Source organism: Colobus angolensis, unplaced genomic scaffold (assembly GCF_000951035.1).
Source record: "Colobus angolensis palliatus isolate OR3802 unplaced genomic scaffold, Cang.pa_1.0 Scaffold16, whole genome shotgun sequence".
NCBI lineage: Eukaryota > Metazoa > Chordata > Mammalia > Primates > Cercopithecidae > Colobus > Colobus angolensis.
This window is the reverse complement of record NW_012114710.1, coordinates 22,156,585-22,162,584: the sequence shown is the minus strand read 5'-3', so window position 1 is coordinate 22,162,584 and position 6,000 is coordinate 22,156,585.

The following is a 6,000-nucleotide window of genomic DNA, read 5'->3' as shown; positions in this document are numbered from 1 at the left end:
AAAAAAAAAAAAAAAAAAAAAAAAAATTTGTAAAAAAAATATTTGATTCATTAATCTGATGTGCTAATGAGGAAATACATGTGTTTAGCATTTGAGGATTTTTTAAAGTGAAAAAGATCTCTACTTGTTATTCCTAAGTAGATATATTCTTTAAATTAGGAATGTCAGTACTCTGAAATTCAGTCTTGTTACGATGTATATTAATTAAATCATTCAAAATATATTTACTTAAAATTTTCCATGGACTAGATACGACCATAGGTGGTAAGGGGATAGAGGTGAACATGTATCTGTGTCCTTAGGGAGCTTACATTCTAGTGGACGGCATATATGATAAACAATAATGATATTAATGCTTAGTCACATCTGTGGGAAATGCTTTATAAAGAAAACTGCAAGGCTCAATGAAAGTATATAACAGAACTCTATTTAGTGAAGGAGGGCAGAGATAAAGTAACATTTAGTTGAAATGAAATTTCAAAGACGGAGTTAACTAAGTGACAAATTCTAGTGCACACTTTTCAAACAGAGAAAACAGCAGTAGTCCCCCTTTATCCTTGTTTTGCTTTCCACAGTTTGTTACCTGCAATCAACCACAATCTGAAAATGCTAAATGAAAAATTCCAGAAATAAGCAATTCATAAGTTTTAAATTGCTAGATGTGCTAAGCAGCATGATGAAATCTTGTGCCCATGTTTTCTGTCCCATCCAGGATGTGAAACATCCCTTTATCCAGTGGTCTCCATGCTGTATACATTACCCACCCGCTAGTCAATTACTACCCCTCCTAGTTTTCAGATTGAAAAAACATGCTATATATGTATTTTGGTATCATCTGTGGTTTCAGGCATCTGCTGGGAGTCTTGGAACATATCCCCTGAGAATAAGGAGAAACTACCAAACAAGAATTCCCTGAGGCAATTAGGAAAATGATGAATATCAGTTTCCTAGAAGCGTGGTAGCAAAGTGCCACAAACTGTGTGGTTTCCAACAACAGAAACTTACTCTTTGACAGTTCTGGTGAAATAGATAGAGAAACGGGTTAACTCTAGACTTGATTGGGATGGCCAAAAAAATTGGGCATGCCTGCTAGACATGTAAAAGCTACACCTAAAATAATAGATGTAGAAAGTTGAAGTAAGACAGTTAAGATAATTTTACCAATCTAGCAGTTGTTAGTAAAGAAAAAGAAAACAAATAATAAGCATAATAAATATAAAACCTTAATAATATGGTGGAGGTAAATCTAAATATATCATAACCCACATGGATGTCATTCTTTCTTATTTAAAGACTGAAAATCTCCAGATAATATTATTTTCAAAGGGTTCACACTGGTTAGTGTTACAGTAGTAAAATGTGTTCTGGGATTTGAAAATGGATTGGAAGAGAGAAAAAGTATGAAGGGCAAGAAAAATTAGGCGACCATTCAGTTATTGGTGGTAGGAAGAGAAATGGAGTAAAATATATATTTTAAGAGATACTTAAAAGTAGGTATAATAGTTTATTATATAATCCAAGGGTCAGAAGCTCATATATTTCTAAATCTTCTGAAGTGGCCATCACCATTCAGCTTTTAAAATAACTGACTATAAGTTCCATCCCACAAACTGAGAAATCTAGTTTCCTTTTTCTGTTTGTGGTTATGTCCCAAGATTCTTATGGAACTGATAAGTGTTTTCGTGATCTGATACTTATGTTCTGCCTCTTCTGAATGATTAGTGTTGATTTTATATTTCATGCCCTATGACTTTCTGTCCCACCTCACCCCAAACGTGCCATAAATTTCATTTTTTATTTTTAGTAACCAATACTATCATGAAGAATTTTAAGTTGGGAGTCACAAAGAGTATCACGAAATAGCATGAAATTAAAAATGTTAGTCATCCTTTATAAGATGTTCTTAGCTATAAAACAACTAGAAGATAACAGAGGAGAAAACCTTAATTACCTTCAGTATAATGATAACTTTTTAGATACCAGAACATCAAAGCCATGATCTATGACAGAAATAATTGTTAAGCTGGACTTCATTGAAATTAAACATTTCAGGCCAGGTGTGACGACTCATTCCTGTAATCCCAGCACTTTGGGAGGCTGATGCAGGTGGATCACTTGAAGTCAGGAGTTCGAGACCAGCCTGGCCAACACGGCAAAACCTCGTCTTTACTAAAAATACAAAAATTAGCTGGCCTTCGTGGCACGTACCTGTAATTCCATCTACTTGGGAGGCTGAGGCAGGAGAATTGCTTGAACCCAGGAGGTGGAAGTTGTAGTGAACCGAGATTGCTCCACTGCACTCCAGCCTGGGGAACAGAGAGACTCTGTCTCAATTAAAACAAAAAAAAAATTAAAAATTTCTTCTCTAAGACAATGTCAAGAGAATGAAAACACAAGCAGCAGTTTTGGAGAAAATATTTGCAAAAGACTTATCTGATACAGGACTATTATCCAAATTATATAAAGACTATTAAGTTCAAGAATAAGAAAACAAACAACCTGATTTAAAAATGGGTAAAATACCTTAACAGACACTTGACATTGTAAGAAGATATACAAATGACAAATAAAATAGACCTTATATTAGAGAAGATATACAGATGGCAAATAAACATATTATAAGATATCCACATCATATGTCATCAGAGAAATGCAAATTCAAACAACATAATCCCATTACACACCTATTCAAATGACCCAAATCTGAAATGCTGATGCCAAATGTTGACCAGGATATGGAGCAACAGAAACTTGCAGTCATTGCTGCTGGAAATGTACAATCATACAATCACTTCAACAAACAGTTTTGGAATTCTCACAAAATTAAAAATTCTTACCATTCAATCCTGATATTGAACATTTGATGTTTACCCAAAAGAGATGAAAACTTATGTTCACACAAAAGGTTGCACCTGGATGTTTATAGTAGTTTTATTTATAATTGTGAAAACTTGAAACCAATCAAGATTTCTTCAGTATGTGAATGGATGAATAAACTGGTAGATCCAATGAAATATAAATGAGCATTAAAAATAAGTGATCTAATAACCCTTGAAAAGACATGGAAGAAGCTTACGTGCATATTATTAAGTGAAAGTAGCCAGTTTGAAAAGACTACATACTGTATGATTCCACTATGACATTCTGGAATAGATAAAACTATGAAGTCAGTAAGAGGATCAGTGATTGCCAAGAGTCCGGGTGTTGGAGGGGTGAGTAGGTAAAGCACAGAACATTTTTAGAGCAGTGAGACTATACTTCATGATACTATAATGGTGGATTGATGTAGTTTGGCTCTTTGTTCCCACCCCAAACTAACGTTGAATTGTAATTTTACATGGTGTTGGATGTACGGCGCCAAGACTGAACCCTAATGTACGCTATGGACTTTGGGTGATCAGGATGTGTCATTGTAGGCCCACCAATTGTGAGAAACGTACCTCTCTAGTGGAAGATGTTGATAATGGGGGAGCTGTGTATGTGCAAGGGCAGGAGGTTTATGAGAAAAGTCTGTATCTTCCTCTTAATTCTGCTGTAAACTAAAACTGCTTTAAAAAATAGTCTCTTTTTTTTTAAAGAAAGGAGTAGGGAAGGTGATAAAAATATAAAAACCTAAATAGAAGGGGATAAAGAAGCCCTTGGCCAAAAGGGGCTGTATAATGACCAAGTCTCAGTACTCATTTGAATAAGATCAAAAGAATTACACACAAACAAAAGAATAGACCCAAAGTATTGGATTCCTGTTACTAATTCAGCTAAATAAAGCAGCACAGATTAGAGAAAAGACAAATTATCTTGGAAGAAATGTCAAACTTTGCATGTTTTACTTTTCTCACAGTAAAACGCATTACAAGTTGGAAAATATAAGAAAATAATTCTCATTTCTGGTGTGTCCTTGAATACAGTAACACATGTTTTTTCTTCTAAGTTGTCTTATATTTATATTTTAATACTTACATTTTTTTCATTTCACTGTTGTGCAAAATAAGCTCAAAAAGACTATCGTTTTTATTCAAAGGAACAAATATTGATTTAGAAATGTTCGCACATAATTTAAATAATTAAGCAATACTAAATTTCCTATATTTTTTTTTATCACATATCTATCAGCAACTTTAAAACTAATGACTATTCCTAGAATGTGAAAAATCTGAAATATCACTTGACCATCATAATCAATGGATGGATTACTTTTTGGAATGTTTGTGTAAAAAAGTCTTAGGATCCAGAAAACCTTTTTTCCAGTACCAGTTTCAGATAATTTTACTGAGCCCTTATCACAACAAAAACATTGTGTTAAGTATAAGGGAGTGTAGACGGACAACACATACCCTAACCCACCAGGCCCTTCTGTAGTAGCTTCAGGAACGTTATTCAAGCATTTTATCTGTGTGGCAAAATGAAAGGCCATTGAAACTATAACCAAAAGTTTGCACATTGGCATCACATTTTAGGAACTACTGTCCAACGGAGTTTTCACCCCCAACCAAAACAAATTTTACATATATATCATAAAACTTAAAAAATTCCAACGCTGATTTTCATTTAAGAAAGATATTATATGAAATGCAGTCCACAGAGCATGGCGTCATTTTTCATTTGCACTTCTCTCTCTTCCTTGATTTCCTCTCACATTCATATTCTTCAGATCTTTTCATTCCTCACATGTACAAAGAACACCTTCCACCCCCATTTACCACCCCACATTTTCTCTACCCTTACAGTGTCTACCCACAAACACAATCTCCGTACATGGGTCTACATTCAGAATAGCCAATATCCTTTCCTTGTTTTTCTGAGTATTTTTCCTTGTCAAAGATAGAGAAATCATGAGGCAAAGTAGGGTAGTTGCTTAAAGTTGTCCTTCCCCTTGACAGCCATTGTAACTTGAGATCATAGCTTGAAGCACAGAGCAAAATTACCTCGGACTTTTTGCTTCATCCCACTCCCAATTGTTTGGTGTGTTGGTCAGCTATATAGTCCAAAAGATAATGTATGTAAATATACATATGCTTATGTATATACACACACACACAGTTGTTTTTTCCTTTGAATTATTTTATCTTTCTCATAATTTAGGCTTTCTGGTTTTAACTTTTAAATCACATCATCTTAAAATTACATATTCATATTCTCATTTTTTAGCACTTTGACTTGAATTAAAAATTGTATTTTTATCACATACCTCTTTCACTTTCTAATGTCTTTGCATTATTATTTCTTTAGCTACTTGACCTATTTCTCTTATTTTTATTGATTTTTAGTGCTTCAAAAATTGAATTCCTTTTTATATTTATAATTGTTTGTTTATTTCCTTGTTTTAATATTCATTCTTCAGATTTATCTATTGTCTATTTTATTTCTAAAGGTCTTTAAAAGTTACTACTTTTTAAAACTACAATTTTATTTCTTATCTTACCTCTTTTAGTTCTCTTCACAGTCACAAGCTTAATAAATTTTTGCCTTGTTGATTTTATCATTATACCGTAACCTTGCTGTAATTATGCATTTTCACATTGGCTTTAACCTTTTTTAGTCTTTTCATTTAAAATTTTTAAGATCTAATTTTAGAATTTCTTCTAACTTTAATCTTTGATGTTACCTTTTAATTTTAATATTTTTAACTTATCTTTTAAAGTTTGTGTAAAATTCAACCACTTTATACTTTCTGTCATAGATATAGAAACTCCGAAGACTGAGATATATCCCCAGGTATAACAAAATACCACAATAGGGGTAGTGTTGATGAGGATGTGGTTAATTTTCGCTAATAGAGCATAGGCGGATGGCAGAAAAACTATTTCAAGAAGCAAAAGAGACTACTTTATTGAGGACTTTCTAGGTTTCCATAATGATAAAAGTGCTTTGATAAATCACTTTATGCTCTCAATAACCAATTATATCCCATTTACAAATGACTTAACTGGAGTTTCACACAGACTAAATTCTGGATTGTGCACCTAGTAGAAATATACAACAAGTCCATCTGATTCTATTTGC